Below are 17,269 nucleotides of genomic sequence, written 5' to 3' on the forward strand. Positions count from 1 at the left end.
CTAGCTTTTGTTTTTGAAACCCCCCAGAGAAGGAGACATCATCACATTTTGAGGCAGTGCATTCCAATGTCCATCAGCTCTTACTGTCAGGAGGTTCTTTGTAATGTTTACATGGAATCTCTTTTGCTGTAGTTGGAATTCATTTTTCTGTGTCCTAGTTTCTGGAGCAGCAGAAAGCAAACTTGCTCCCTCTCAATCTGACATCCTCTCAAATAAACATGACTATCATTGCACTCCTCCAGCAAAGGATCACCGCCTTGCCGGGGCGCTGGAGCTTGAGCACCTCAATGATGTCATGAGCGAAACCGTGAAGGGCCACCCAAGACGGGACGGTCGTGGCAGAGAGGTCAGACCAAGCGTGATCCCTGGGGAAGGCAATGGCAAACCACTCCAGTATCCTTGCCAAGAAAACTAAATGGACCAGTACAACCAGAGATATGTCGATATGCCATTGGAAGATGGGACTCCCAGGTCGGAAGATGGCCAAAATGCTACTGGGGAGGAGCAGAGGATAAGTTCAACTAGCCCCAGATGTGATGACGCAGCTAGCTCAAAGCCGAAAGGAAGGCTAGCGGCCGACGGTACTGGAGGTGAACGACGAATCCGATGCTCTAAAGATCAACACACCATAGGAACCTGGAATGTAAGATCTATGAGCCAGGGCAAATTGGATGTTGTTATTGGTGAGATGTCAAGACTAAAGATAGACATTCTGGGGGTCAGCGAACTGAAATGGACTGGAATGGGCCACTTCACATCAGATGACCACCAGATCTACTACTGCGGACAAGAGGAACATCGAAGAAATGGAGTAGCCTTCATAATTAATAAGAAATTCGCTAAAGCGGTGCTTGGATACAACCCAAAAAATGACAGAATGATCTCAATTCGAGTGCAAGGAAAGCCTTTCAACATCACAGTGATCCAAATATATGCCCCAACCACAGCTGCTGAAGAAGCAGAAGTAGATCAGTTCTATGAGGATCTGCAGGACCTACTGGATAATACACCAAAAAGAGACATTATTTTCATTACAGGAGACTGGAATGCCAAGGTGGGAAGTCAAATGACAACTGGGATCACAGGCAAGCATGGTCTGGGAGAACAAAATGAAGCGGGACGCAGGCTGATAGAATTTTGCCAGGAAAACTCGCTGTGTATAACAAACACTCTCTTCCAACAACCTAAAAGACGGCTTTACACATGGACTTCACCAGATGGTCAGCACCGAAATCAGATTGACTACATCCTTTGCAGCCAAAGGTGGCGGACATCCATCCAGTCGGTGAAAACAAGACCTGGGGCTGACTGTAGCTCAGATCACGAACTTCTTATTGCTCAATTTAAAATAAAACTAAAGAGATCAGGGAAAATACACAGACCAGTTAGATATGATCTCACTAACATTCCTAGCGAATATACAGTGGAAGTGAAGAACAGATTTGAAGGACTAGATTTAGTAAACAGAGTCCCAGAAGAACTATGGACAGAAGTCCGCGACATTGTTCAGGAGGCGGCAACAAAGTACGTTCCAAAGAAAAAGAAAACCAAGAAGGCAAAATGGTTGTCTGCTGAGACACTGGAAGTAGCCCAAGAAAGGAGGAAAGCAAAAGGAAACAGTGATAGTAAGGGGAGATATGCCCAGTTAAATGCGCAATTCCAGAGGTTAGCTAGAAGAGATAAGGAACTATTTTTAAATAAGCAATGCATGGAAGTGGAAGAAGACAACAGAATAGGAAGGACAAGAGACCTCTTCCAGAAAATTAGAAACATTGGAGGTAAATTTCAGGCAAAAATTGGTATGATAAGAAACAAAGATGGCAGGGACCTAACAGAAGCTGAAGAGATCAAGAGAAGGTGGCGAGACTATACAGAAGATCTGTATAGGAAGGATAATAATATTGAGGATAGTTATGATGGTGTGGTGAATGAATTAGAACCAGACATCCTGAGGAGTGAGGTTGAATGGGCCTTAAGAAGCATTGCTAACAACAAGGCAGCAGGAGACGACGGGATCCCAGCTGAACTGTTTAAAATCTTAAAAGATGATGCTGTCAAGGTGATGCATGCCATTTGTCAGCAAATATGGAAAACACAAGAATGGCCATCAGACTGGAAAAAATCAACTTATATCCCCATACCAAAAAAGGGAAATGCGAAAGACTGCTCAAACTTCCGTACAGTGGCCCTTATTTCTCATGCCAGTAAGGTAATGCTCAAGATCCTGCAAGGAAGACTCCAGCAATACATGGAGCGAGAGTTGCCAGATGTTCAAGCCGGGTTTAGAAAAGGCAGAGGAACGAGAGACCAGATTGCCAATATCCGCTGGATAATGGAGAAAGGCAGGGAGTTTCAGAAAAACATCTACTTCTGCTTCATTGACTATTCTAAAGCCTTTGACTGTGTGGATCATAATAAATTGTGGCAAGTTCTTGGTGGTATGGGGATACCAAGTCACCTTGTCTCTCTCCTGAGGAATCTGTACAAGGACCAAGTAGCAACAGTCAGAACTGACCACGGAACAACAGACTGGTTCAAGATTGGGAAAGGCGTACGGCAAGGCTGCATCCTCTCACCCAACCTTTTTAACTTGTATGCAGAACACATCATGCGATGTGCGGGGCTGGATGAATGCAAAGCTGGGGTGAAAATTGCTGGAAGAAACATTAACAACCTCAGATATGCAGATGACACCACTCTGATGGCCGAAAGCGAGGAGGAGCTGAGGAGCCTTCTAATCAAGGTGAAAGAAGAAAGCGCAAAAGCCGGGTTGCAGCTAAACGTCAAAAAAACCAAGATTATGGCAACAAGAATGATTGACAACTGGAAAATAGAGGGAGAAACCGTGGAGGCCGTGACAGACTTTGTATTTCTAGGTGCAAAGATTACTTCAGATGCAGACTGTGGCCAGGAAATCAGAAGACGCTTACTTCTTGGGAGGAGAGCAATGTCCAGTCTCGATAAAATAGTGAAGAGTAGAGACATCAGACTGGCAACAAAGATCCGCCTAGTCAAAGCCATGGTATTCCCTGTAGTCACCTACGGATGTGAGAGCTGGACCTTAGGGAAGGCTGAGCGAAGGAAGATCGATGCTTTTGAGCTGTGGTGTTGGAGGAAAGTTCTGAGAGTGCCTTGGACTGCGAGAAGATCCAACCAGTCCATCCTCCAGGAAATAAAGCCCGACTGCTCACTGGAGGGAAAGATACTAGAGACAAAGTTGAAGTACTTTGGCCACATCATGAGGAGACAGGAAAGCCTAGAGAAGACAATTATGCTGGGGAAAGTGGAAGGCAAAAGGAAGAGGGGCCGACCAAGGGCAAGATGGATGGATGGCATCCTTGAAGTGACTGGACTGACCTTGAGGGAGCTGGGGGTGGTAACGGCCGACAGGGAGCTCTGGCGTAGGCTGGTCCATGAGGTCACGAAGAGTCGGAGACGACTGAACGAATGAACAACAACAACATCATTGCACTCCTTAACCTTCTCATCTCCAGGCTAAACATGCCTAGCTCCTTAAGCTGCTTCTCACAGGGTTTGGTCAAGAGTATCAAAGAGCTAATGAGAGGTCCAGAAGAACAAGCAGCGAAGTTCTTCCTCAGACAGAAAAACATCTAAGTGGTACCAAATCCTAGCTGAATTTTAAAAAGTTTATAGTTGATGCATCATCCAGTAATGATGGGGATGGATTTCAATCATTTATTCTTTTCCCCCAAACTGCAGAATAGAAGTTGGTAATGTTCAGAAAGATTGTAACCAGGGCTGTGGGATCTATAGCTTTAGAGATGTTTGGGACTTCAACTACAAGCCCATGCAAGCAACAATAAAAGGTAAGAAACTGTGGCAATGGAATCCAAAATTTCTGGAATCCCTAAAGGTTCCCAATTACAAAGCTACAGTTAGGGTTTGATCACCTATTTTACAGAACACAAAAACTCCCTTTATCTCATGAACATCTGCAAATCAGTAATCCAGCATCTTACCGCAAAAAGCCAAGAGAGGCAAAGATCTAGAATGCAAGGCATTGCCCACAGTTGCCCCATGCATCCTGTCAACACAGGAGAACAAAACAAAAAAGAAAGTGGACCAAGCAGCAAGAACAAGAGGTTGCCAAGGAAACCTTCAACTTGGATACAGCCACAACTCTGGCTTCCAAGCTGGACCAAAGATGAACCATTTAATCCACAAACTCTCACTAATGTGTGAAAGTAAGTTATAGATTCTTCTACTTCTGGGTGGCCTACATTTGAAGACATCTGCCTTTCATCAGCTTAAACAGCATTAAAAGTAATCACTGTATTAAGGCACTGGTGATCGACAAGATTGTTGGCTACAATAACAATCATGAACGTAAGCCAAATGGACTAAAGTCGGTCCGTAAATATCAACGTGGTACTTTAGCCATATTATTATTAATAATGTTGTTTATATGCCACCCTTCCCCACAAAACTAGGATTTAAAGCAGATATGGACTCTTAACTCAAATGCACTGAAGTTCTCAGCTGCCCATATATTGCAGCAAAGCACTAAAGAAAAAGCCCACCAGTGGCCAAATCCTTATATAGTTTATTCCATGGATGGAGAGCAATTAGCCCACAGATAATTTAGAGTAGACTATATGTTTCTCACCCTTTGTTATTTACGGCAGTAGGATCTGTATGCCTCGAAACTGTAAGGCCAAACAAACAGCAAATCATGGATTAGGCATGTCTAATCTAACTCTTCCTGATATAGAATCATAGAGTTGGAAAAGACCTCATGGGCCATCCAGTCCAACCCCCTGCCAAGAAGTAGGAAAATTGCTTTCAAAGCACCCCAGACAGATGGCCATCCAGGCTCTGTTTAAAAGCTTCCAAAGAATGAGCATCCACCACACTCCGGGGCAGAGAGTTCCACTGCTGAACGGCTCTCACAGTCAGGAAGTTCTTCCTAATGTTCAGATGGAATCTCCTTTCTTGTCGTTTGAAGCCATTGTTCTGCGTCCTAGTCTCCAGGGCAGCAGAAAACAAGTTCACTCCCTCCTCCCTATGACTTCCTCTCATATATTTATACATGGCTATCATGTATAAGACAATTATGCTGGGGAAAGTGGAAGACAATTATGCTGGGGAAAGTGGAAGGCAAAAGGAAGAGGGGCCGACCAAGGGCAAGATGGATGGATGGCATCCTTGAAGCGACAGGACTGACCTTGAGGGAGCTGGGGGTGGTAACGGCCGACAGGGAGCTCTGGCGTAGGCTGGTCCATGAGGTCACGAAGAGTCGGAGACGACTGAACGAATGAACAACAAACATCATGTCTCCTCTTAGCCTTCTCATCTTCAGGCTCAACATACCCAGCTCTTTAAGCTGCTCCTCAGAGGGCTTGCTCTCCAGACCCTTCATCATTTTAGTCAATCTCCTCTGGACACATTCCAGCTTGTCAATATCTCTCTTCAATTGCGGTGCCCAGATATACATCATCCCTCAATTTATTTATTTATTTGGATTACAGCTCCTATCTACTAGCTAAGCTTCCTGAGTGAGGTTCGTGAAAGTTATCATCCCAAAACATTGGAAAGGTCCATATAGGATAAGGGCAGCCTAAGCAATAAATATGCCAGATGATAATGGCATTATCATTCCCAGTATCTATTATCTTAATTAATAATCAGATTCTGCTGCTTAAGGAAGCACAGGATAGCACCCACCACATCTTGGAAAAGTTATTTTTCAGACTACAGTTTCCAGAATGAAGCTGAGGATGCAGTTAGTCCAGAACAACCATTGTAGTCTGGAAGTTGTAGCCAAGAATACTAACTTCCCAATCTAGCACATGCAAAGCCCAGAATCCTGTTTATGCACTACCCTGGAGTCCATTATACCAGAGCTATAGTCTACTATGTACTGTTATGAATTTTTCCACTGTTGTTCTGCAGTTTCAAAGGCAGGCAGGCAGTCAAAGCTATTTCAGTCATAAGACGGATGACAATGAAATAGAGGAGGCTATTTCTCCACGGCTTGGCTTCCATTTCTGGGTGGGTCCTCTAAGCTGGGATATTTTTGAAAGAATGTCTTCAAAATCACCTGTGCTACAGGACTTGCAATTTGTCAAAACAACCTTCCCAAAACATTCCGGCTCTGTGAACTCACTCAGAAGCCAATCATTGATTAAATAGGTTGTTTTGCACCAACAGCTTCATTTGCCCAGTAATGATGTAGAAGGCTCTGTCTACTTTCCTGTGCAGCTGTGGCCCTTCTTTCCTGCTGCCACCACTATGCTGTCACGTACGCCAGCAAAATCATAATCAGACTGGTGTAGAGCACCAACAAGATTACCAACAAAATACCAACAGAGAAAGCTTTCTATCCTGCTATTCATTGCCATCTCAGGCAAACGGATGCTCAGAAACTGTTCTTCACAAGGCTACATCCCCTTGTTCATCTTGGCTCTCAATTGGCTCTTTATTTTATCTTCCCTCTATTTGTTCAGTTAGTTATCTTTTTTTAACCCAATTTATATCATTTGCTAACAAATTGCAAAGAAGGAACAATGACTACACTCACCGTCTGGCTAAGCCCACCCCTCTGACCTAGATAGGGCAACCAAAGAGAAAGCAAAGAGAGATGCCTGCTTCATCAAAGGAGACCTAAGCAGTGACAGTATCTCATGTGGGGGAGAGGCAAATTCCCATCCTGGGAAACAACAGTTCCATTTTCTCTCAGGACTTTTATCATAATAATAGGCTTCAGTGCCAAAGATTTGAACTTTAGGTGAGGGTTTCTGTACTGCCATAGTGTAAGGAGATATCTCACCAGACTCTGTGAATTAAATTCAATACCCACTTACATTAAGTAATCCCAAATCCCAAAATCTCAGAAAAATAATCATTTATGTGTTCCTCATTCCCCAGTCACTTAACTCTATGTAACTGGAAGTATTTTTTGACAGAAACATCAAGGACCCAAAAATAGGGATGGTGAGTATCCACAGGACAAAGTGCTGTTGGTCAATGAAAGGGAGGGGAAGAGAATGGGGCTAAGCAGCACTTCTGTGCTGTTCCTGTTCAACTTCAAAGAGAGAGCTCAAACATCATACTTTTTGGACTACAATTCCCAGCATTACCACTGATGTGCAGGGATGTTCTTCGAACATAAACAGAGAACATGCAGATAGAACCCATTCACAATGAAAAAGAATATTTAAGACAAATGGTAAATCCATCTGTTTTTCCAAATTGTACTAAATATAGTATGATCCTTGTATATGTAGGACCAGTACTCATGATTTCACTTATCTATATCCAAAAAATATGGGTTTAGGCATTTTCTAGGTCCTAGAGTGCGATTCTATGGCATACTTATGTCAGAAATTGACCACAGAGTCATAGCGGAGAATCTAGAAATGTTAGAGAGATCTTCTGAAGTGTGGTGGAGGCTCCTTCTTTGGAAGCTTTTAAACAGAGGCTGGATGGCCATCTGTCATATTGCTTTGAATGCAATATTCCTGCTTCTTGGCAGGGGGTTGGACTGGATGGCCCATGAGGTCTCTTCCAATTCTATGATTCTATGATTTTCTCTCTAGGGCCTTTTCTAGATCCTCTCATGTGATTCTATTGTATGCTTCCATTGTTTATTTCAGTAGCGTTCACTATGATCTGCGTCTCCACATTTCCACTGTAAGTGCAGGAACATATCTTCTCTTTGACCACAGAGTCACAGCAGAGGATCTAGAAATGTTAGAGAGGTTTCCTCTCGGCCTTTTCTAGATCCTTTCATGTGATTCTATTGTATGCTTTCATTGTTTATTTCAGTAGGGTTCACTGTGTCTGCATTTCCACATTTCCATGGTAAGTGCAGGAACATATCTTCCATCGATTTGGGGATTATGCCTCCATTCAAAACCCTCCTCACCTTTTTGATTCTCCCATCCTAAAGCAGAACATTCAAAAGACTAGGATGCTAAAAAGAGACATACAATTCAGCATTTCTCTCACTTTTTCCATCTTTGCTCCTGAGCATACAGCAAAATGTTTGTCTAGTCAGTGACATAAACACTTTTGGCCCATTTCCTGAACACACTGGGAGCCAATTCCCACAACCCCTGAAAACAAAGCTGGTTGCTTATTTCCTTTTTGGGTGGGTAGTTTTCCAAATCCAGATGCCAATGAGCCAGTGATGACGGAGCATTCCATCATACGCACAGACGACCATTGCAAAAAATCCTAAAGCAGACTGACGGTGATGTGCTGAATTGCCCATTGTACCCATGGCAGAATGTTCAGAAATGTAACTCTTTCCCCACAGTTATGAATTCATATTATGAGAAAGGCCAGCTCAGACAAAAATAAAGTAACCGGTCACAAAGCTCAGAGTCACATGAACTGGTCCTTATGCATACCTAGCTTTATTTAGGCCACAAATGCCATATAGGGAAGGGCTGGCAGTATGAAACTAAACATTCTGCAGAAGTATCTTTTGGCTTCTATTGGCTGTTGACACCAGACTTTCCAAGCTTACCCAAAGCTAACAGATGTTCTTAGATACAAATAATATATTCCTGTATAATTTGCAGTCATTCGTCTATTGAAAATTACACCTCACATTCATTCCAGGGTGTTCCCTGGTAACACCAGCAAATAAAACAACAGGAAACACACTAATTAGCAAAGCAAGGGAACTACTAAGCTCAATACAGATCAGGTCTTGGTACTATACTTGCTATTCCTACTATTAATTTGGACAAGAAACATCAGTGGTATAGTTCACAGGACTTCAGAATTCCTGGCCATAGGACAAGCTGGCTAGGGCTCCTGGGAGTTAGAAGGCCAAACATCTGGAAGGCCACAAGTTTGATACCTCTGCCTTAAAGGTTGAAGATCCCATCTGGTCTTGAAAGCTAGGTAGGATCAACCCTGGTTAGGAATTGGATAGGAGACTGCCAATGAATACTAGGTGCTGTAGACTATATTTCAGAGGAAAGAGCTGTTAAAATCACCTTTGAGTATTCCTTGCTTAAGAAAACTCTATGAAATGAGTATGTACCTGCAACTAATGTGGAAATATAGATGTATCTGCAAACTTTTACAGTGATAATATGCTTGCAAGTTTGCAGGATCAGCTGCATTAAGTAAAGAGTGGCTACAAATACAAACCACGCATCAAGTCATGATCAGTAAAAGAAAGAAACTGATTCTATAATCCTAAGTGTGTTCCCTCAGAGATAAATCTCACTGTTCTTAGTGGGGGTTATTCTAAGGAAGTGCTGCCTCAATGCAGGAATTAATTTATTTATTGGCATCTGACGAGAAAGTATCTCTCCTGTTCATAGTTCTTCCTAGAATAAGTATTTCTTTAGAACATTTTGTCTTGTTTGTTTTGTGTCTTCTTGTGCTTGTAGATATTTTTCAAACATCTGCAGTACAGTATAGACAATCCTTCCAGTCATTAAAATCAAATCTCGGGAAATTTACTTAAAAGGCAGAAATGCAGCCATGTATTTTATACACACCTGTATATTTGCCAGCATGTGAAAAAAGTGGGGTTGAGAAAGAGAACCTTCTTCTAAGATAGGTAACTCTACAATTATTTCTGGATGATGATAATATTTGGATTCTTCCTGTTCAAAAATTAAGGAAAAGGAAAGAAAGCAGAATAGAAAGAAAATAATTCCAATGAATCAAACAATGCTAAGATAGTAACTAGGATGAAGGAAATTATGTAGTATTTATCTAACAATATGCAAGAACATTGCAGGAAGCACTATTTAAGGAAACAATAAGGCCCTTTCTACACTGCCATATAAAACCCAGATTATTGCTTTGAACTGGATTATATGGCAGTGTAGAAGGGGCCTAAGTGTTATCAATGGATAACAATGGAAAAAAAATCACCTTAGGAAATGTGAGCTGTACAATACTTTTGGGACATTTTGAGATTTGTGAAAATTATATTTAAAAAACACTCATCTGCACACATCTTTAAGGTCTGCTAAAACTATGCTAAAGCTTAGAGAAGACAATTATGCTGGGGGAAATGGAAGGAAAAAGGAAGAGGGGCCAGACAAGGGCAAGATGACTGGATAGCATCCTTGAAGTGACTGGATTGACCTTGAAGGAGCTGGGGGTGGTGACGGCCGACAGGGAGCTCTGGCGTGGACTGGTCCATGAGGTCACGAAGAGTCGGAAATGACTGAACTAATGAACAACAACAACAAAAACAATGCTAGAGGGTTATTGAGTGATTGATGTAAGTGCATAAATAAATAACATATTTTTTGAATCCAAGAGTAATGCGTCTTTTTTTTTTGTCTGCCAGAAGGACAAAAAATGTGGCCAACAAAACAGAAGAAATAGCTGTGCTGTACATCTCAGTGTTGGGTGTGATCCACCCCTGTGGATATGACAGCTGTTCTTGACAGTAGGTCCATATGGCAGGAATGCCCCCAAGCTCTGATTAAACAGCTTGAGCCAAGTAAGGCGGACACCAGCTAAAGCAGCACGCACATACAGAGACAAGTGCTTTAAAGTGGGCGCAAGTGACATCATTCAAGTGTCACAAGCTTCACCAGTGAGAAGAAACCTGCTGGTAGGAATAACTGAACAATTTTGCAATGAGGCCTACCTCTCTTCCCAATGCTAAGGAGTTTTTTCTAGGCCACAGTATTTACTCTATTACAGAAAACTATGTTTGGAGAAATCCAGAATTTACTCTTCCAGCCTCTGACATGCCATTTTTATCCCTGAAAGGCAAGAATACTGGGGCACTGAACAAGCAACGGCCTCAGCCTAGGATTGACCGCTCCTCTGCTCTTTGTAGTCCTGCCAATAAACTCATATTCAGGAATGAAAGAACTACCAAAACAGTATTTACAAGAATAATAAAATTTAAGCCACGCAGGGTCAATTCATAACTTGCCAAATTCTTGCATGGACGTCAGAGATAAAGAGTAACATAAAATGATGTGATAATTGTACCAGGGCTTTTGGAAAGGGATTTTTATTTATTTATTTTTTTGGAGTGAGAGGATTGGGTGGAATTACAGAATCCTTCAGATGGCATATGGTAATTCATGGAATTATATTCCAGAAAACAAACTTTCCTAAGATAATTCGAAATACTCTGTTTACTCAAACCTAATGATGATGTAGTGGGTTAAACCACTGAGCTGCTGAACTTGCTGATCAAAAGGTTGGTGATTTGAATCTGGGGAGCAGGGTGAGCTCCCGCTGTTAGCCCCAGCTTCTACCAACCTAGCAGTTTGAAAACATGCAAATGTGAGTAGATCAATATGTACCGCTTCGGCAAAAAGGTAATGGCGCTCCATGCAGTAATACTGTCCACGTGACCTTGGATGTGTCTACAAATCCAGGGGAAACCTTTACCTTTACTAATGCTAAATTATCTTGTAAAAATTAGGGTATGCATTAGATTCACATAATCCTATCATCTTTATGTTGAGCCAACACAAATGGTGAAGCTGTTTCAGGAGCAACTGGCGCTCTGACTTGAGGGATCTCACCTCTAGTTTAATTGGCATGGCTCAATGCTATGTGATTCTGGGATTTGTAATTTGGTGAGGCACGAGCATTTAAACTGGAGTCATTCTACAGCAGAGATGCACCCAAGGTTTTCTTTTCCATTGCTGGAAGCTTTGGTGTTCTAACACTTTTGTTTTTGAAGGAGGAATTCTAAGCATACAGCAATTGTAATGGCTAAATTACAAAGAGTGCACTTCTGCCACTGTGTATTACATTCGGCAGTAAATACTGGTTTTGGTTTCAGGGTTTTGAAAACTGAGGTGCGTGTTAGATTCGATGGTGCAATAGACTTGAGTAAATACGGTAGATGCAGGCATTTGACTCCAGCATTTTGGGGGACAGGTCCATCACAGGCTGCATTTGTTTGCACCATGTGATGGACATACCAGGAACTACTACTAGTTGGACTTTGCAGCAGTAGTGCTGCTATATACTCCAGCCTCCACTTCTAAGGGTGTATCTGTACTGTAGAGTTAAGCAGTTTGACTCAATGCTATGGAATCGTGGGAATTTTAATTTGGTTAGGCACCAGCAGCTTTTGGCAGAGAAGGCTTAAGACCTTGTAAAACTACAACTCCCAGGATTCTATAGCATTGAGCCATGGTTGTTAAACGGGATTGATTCTACAGTGCAGGTGCATCCTAAGAGTGCATCCTCACAAGCAAAGTGGATTATCCACCAGGAATAGTGGCCACTGCAGTGTTGCTCGTAGAAATGGCTGAAGGAGTTGGACCCATCAGAGGCCATCCCTCCAATTGACCCATCCAGTAAAGTCCAGATATTAATGGGAGGGGCAATTGAAGGAATGTCAGTATCAGGAGCCCGAGTCAAAGCAAAGCCACAGTTGCAGAGGGCAAATGATCTAGTATGGTAGACTCTAGTGCCAAGCCTCTACATGCACATATCCGTAACACATGCCAATTCATGTGTGAGCAGGAACAGCTCACATTACAATCCACACAATCACACCATTTTTATACCGCAATCTGGTACTGCATAATGTGATTTCCCATAAATGCAAATGTTTGAGCCATTCCTTACCACATCCTCTCCACTATACAATGAGCAGATCATTGTAGTACCGCATATACTCAAGTATAAGCTGACCTGAATACAAGCCGAGGCACCACAAAAAAACCTGGGAAAACTTATTGACTCGAGTATAAGCCGAGGATGGGAAATGCAACAGCTACTGGTAAATTAGACATCAATAACATTACATTAATTGAGGCATAAGTAGGCTAAATGTTTATGAATATTTACATAAAACTGTAATTTAAAATAATACTGTCCCAACTCTGCTTAAACCATTATTCTAACCCTTTTCAATGTAAATTTGCTTATGTATCCTTCCAATAACAATAGAGTAAAATAATAAATGTAATAATAATAATAGAGTAAAATAATGGAAATGTAATAATCACAATAATAAGTAGAATAAAATAATAAATGTAATAACAATAAAGTTAAATTATAAATGTAATAATAATAATAATAATTAGAGTAAAAGAATAAATGTAATACTAATAATTACAATAATAACAGAGTAAAATAATAAATAACCTTGACCACAGTATAAGCCGAGGGGGGCTTTTTCAGCCTAAAAAAAGGGCTGAAAAATTAGACTCAAGTATATACAGAAATTTTAAAGAATGGTGGAATGTGGCATCTGGTCAATAGAATTCACAGAATGTGCAAAAACTCAGTTGTCAACCAGTAACCTAATAAACATGACTTGATGTCTGAACTTCACTTTGATTTGATTATAAACATTAAATTACCAAGAAAATTGCCTGGAGTTAATCGGGAGGGCTTTTTCATCAGTCCAGGAAGGTTTTGTAGGATAATAATTCAAGTGTAGGATACACTTTTGTCTCAGATAGAAAGACGATTTTTGTCCTGAATTTTTAAATTTGCCTATCCAAAATGGTATGGGCAAATAAACAATTAAATCAAATAAAGAAGTACAATCTTTGTAGATTCTGCATCCACAGACTGTACCACCCAAAGCTTGAAAATATCTTTTGGAAATCCCAAAAGAAAACCTTGATTTTGCCATATTACAGATGGGCTACCATTTTGCTATGCCATTGAATGTAATGGGACCCCAGCATCCACAGATTTTGATATCCACAGGGGTTCCAGGAACCAAACCCCAGCAGATACCAAGGGCCCACTCTATACAAAACAGCATACAAATATCTGACTTTTGCAAATGGCAATAGTTCTTTATAGTGAAATCATATATTATGTTTTATTTATCTTTATTTATATCTTTATCTATTTATATCCTGCCTTTCTCCCCATAGGGAATTAAGTAAGTCCTACTTAATTCCATGAGTACATTTTTTCTGTGTCATTGGAGCTCATGTTTTCAAAAGGAAAGTCGGCTGTTACTTTTAAAACACATCCTCAAACACAACATGTGGTACTCACTGACCTTACTGATATAAAATAGTTACCTTGAATAGGTTCCGCAGCAGTGGATCCTTTTAAACAACATATCAACAAAGTCATCATCTAAGAAAGAGATACAGACCACCAGCTCTGGTCTAATTTCTCATGCCTATTACAGAAGCACATGAAATAATGTCAAAACCATCATCTCAAAGGCTGGAATTTCTAAGTAGGTCAATTATGGGTCAACACTGGCAATAAGGAGAAGGATCTGTGTATATGTAGGGACAAGGACAGTCCATATATAATGCACATATAATTGTATATAATGAATACACAATCCTTGGTGAGGGCTACTTTCTATCCGGCATCATGAGAAGGTCTCCTGAAGCAAGAGAGCAATAGGGCATGGATTGCTGTAAGTTTTCCGGGCCATGTTCTTGAAGCATTCTCTCCTGACGTTTCACCCACATCCATCCCCAGGCATCCTCTAAGATTGTGAGGTCAACCTCTGAGGATGCCTGCCATAGATGTGGGCAAAATGGCAGGAGAGAATACTTCTGGAACATGGCCATTCAGCCCCCAAACTCACAGCAACGCAGTGATTCCAGCCATGAAAACCTTTGATGACACAATATGCTATTTTGAGTTTGGGTAACTCTGGGTACAGCTACACTATAGAATTAATGCAGTTCAACACCACTTTAACTGCCATGGTTCAATGCTATGGAATCATAGGAGCTGTTGGTTTATAAGGCTGTTAGCCTTCTCTGACAAACAGTGCTGGGGCCTCGCCAAATGACAACTTCCATGATTCCATCACTAAAGTGGTGTGTCAAACTGCATTAATTCTGCAGTGTAGATGTATCCTTACTTGGGTACACTGTAGAATTAATGCAGTTCGAGGCCACTTTAACTGCCATGGTTCAATGCTATGGAATCATAGGAGTTGTCATTTTTATAAGGCCTTTAACCTTCTATGACAAACAGTGCTAGGGCCTCGCCAAACAAGAACTTCCATGATTCCATCACTAAAGTGGTGTCAAACTGCATCAATTCTGCATCAGCAAAAAAAGCCAACGGGATTTTGGCCTGCATCAATAGGAGTATAGTGTCTAGATCCAGGGAAGTCATGCTACCCCTCTATTCTGCCTTGGTTAGACCACACCAGGAATACTGTGTCAAATTCTGGGCACCACAATTTAGGAGAGATATTGACAAGCTGGAATGTGTCCAGAGGAGGGAGACTAAAATGATCAAGGGTCTGGAGAACAAGCCCTATGAGGAGCGGCTTAAAGAGCTAGGCATGTTTAGCCTGAAGAAGAGAAGGCTGAGAGGAGACATGACAGCCATGTAGAAATATGTGAGAGGAAGTCATAGGGAGGAGGAAGCAAGCTTGGTTTCTGCTGCCCTGGAGACTATGATGTGGAACAATGGCTACAAACTACAAGAAAGGAGATTCGATCTGAACATGAGGAAGAACTTCCTGACTGTCAGAGCCGTTCAGCAGTGGAACTCTCTGCCCTGGAGTGTGGTGGAGGCTCCTTCTTTGGAAGCTTTTAAACAGAGGCTGGATGGCCATCTGTTGGGGGTGCTTTGAATGCGATTTTCCTGCTTCTTGGCAGAATGGGGTTGGACTGGATGACCCATGAGGTCCCTTCCAATGCTATGATTATGATTCTATCCTTAGTTGGCTGACATGTAAAAACAGATGATTGTTTGCACTTATGTGCCTCTCAAACTAGAATTTCAGTCTGCAGTTTTCAAACATGAAAGTTCCAACAAACTGGATTTCCCCCTGATAAAGTGGTATCAAACTGCATCCAACCTACAGTGTAGATGCTCCTTGTAGATGCCCCACATAAACCTAACTAGAGGCAGAGCACTATATCCCATCAGGGAGCCAAAAAAAGGAGAGTCGCAGATGGGGCGAGGTGCATCTACACCAGGCATGGGCCAACTTGGTCCTTCCCTCCAGTTGTTTTGGACTCCAACTCCCATCATTCCTAACAGCCTCAAACCCCTTCCTTTCCCTCCTCAGTCACTTAAGAATGTTAGAATGTTGAGGCTAGCCAATCACAAACCATATGCAAATGAGTTGGTCGGGATGGCTCATGCATGGGCCAACTTGGGCCCTCTAGATGTTTTGGACTCCAACTCCCACCATTCCTCAGAGCCTCAGGCCCCTTCCTTTTCCCCCTTAAGCGGCTGAGGGGGAAAAGGAAGGGGCCTGATACTGTGAGGAATGGTGGGAGTTGGAGTCCAAAACATCTAGAGGGCCCAAGTTGGCCCATGCCTTGTGTAGATGCAACTGGAGTACTACAAGTCCCATCCACGGAGCCACAGAAGTAGATGAGGAAGGAGAGGGCGGATAGAAGAGAGAGGACAGTGACGATCAGGCCGATGAGTGAGTCCGGCTCCCAGTCAAAACACTGGGATGAACTGGGTTTGCGTGGGGAAGGGGCACGCGTGTCCCCCAAGTTGGGTGGCAAAGCGGAGTCACTCTTAAAGGAGCCATCAAGGCGCAGTGGGGGAAGGGGGGCGCTTCGGATCTCCCACGAGAGACGTGGAACTTCTTGGGAGGCGCCATGGTTTCGTGGGAGACGGAAAGGGGAGAACTTTCCACGCGAGGGAGGAGGAGGAGGAAGAAGGGATCGCCCGTGTTTTTCTCCCTGGGCGAAGGAGCCTACCTGTTGCGCGCTCCTTCCAGGCTCGATCGGACCCCACTCGCGGCTCGGCGGACCCCGGAGAAGCCCAGGCCCGCCCCGCGTCACTCCACGCCCCTCCCCTCCCCTCCCCGCCCGGCCAACCAGCGCCCCCTGCCGGCCGAAGGGAGAAAGAGAGGAAGACAACAGGAGAGAGAGAAAGAGAGCGCTCTCTGGGGAAGCAGAGCTGCAGCTTGCCTCCACTTCCCCAATGGGCACATCTTCACAGATCAATGTACCAGGGTTGAATGAAAAGTAATGCCTCCACCTTCGTTACTTGGGTTTGGATGGGAATATTTTAATAAATCTAACGCAGAAATAATTCTTAGAATGTGCTCTTTAATTACCACTATTCACTTTTCCACATAATCACCAGACAACCAGATATATTTCTGCCAACGATGAACATGTTTTCTGAAGCCGTCTGTGCGCTTTCATTTTCACCCCCCAAAAATTACTTTATAATTCTGGGTTTCCTTTTGATTTTTTGTTTTGCATTTTTTTTCTTCAAACAACATATACAATCTAGACTGTTTATAATTTTGATTTTTTAATTGCATTTTTTTCTTCAAAAATGTATGCACCCTTAGGGTAAAGGTAAAGGTTTTTCCCTGACATTAAGTTCGGTTGTGTCCGACTCTGGGAGTTGGTGT

General features: G+C 42.5%; 1 protein-coding gene across 4 annotated transcripts in view; it reads right to left on the reverse strand.

The window, feature by feature from the left end:
* The window catches only part of DNMBP (dynamin binding protein), a 75,044-nt gene extending 58,359 nt beyond the window's left edge, over positions 1-16,685 (reverse strand). For all 4 annotated transcript variants that reach the window (XM_067465881.1, XM_060768184.2, XM_060768183.2 and 1 more), the window contains exon 1: positions 16,602-16,685. The gene's annotated coding sequence lies outside the window, so the exon portion shown is untranslated. The remainder of the gene's footprint in view (positions 1-16,601) is intronic.
* Between the last annotated feature and the right edge of the window lie 584 nt (positions 16,686-17,269).

The sequence above is a fragment of the Anolis sagrei genome, chromosome 3, assembly GCF_037176765.1.
Source record: "Anolis sagrei isolate rAnoSag1 chromosome 3, rAnoSag1.mat, whole genome shotgun sequence".
In the NCBI taxonomy this organism is placed as follows: domain Eukaryota; kingdom Metazoa; phylum Chordata; class Lepidosauria; order Squamata; family Dactyloidae; genus Anolis; species Anolis sagrei.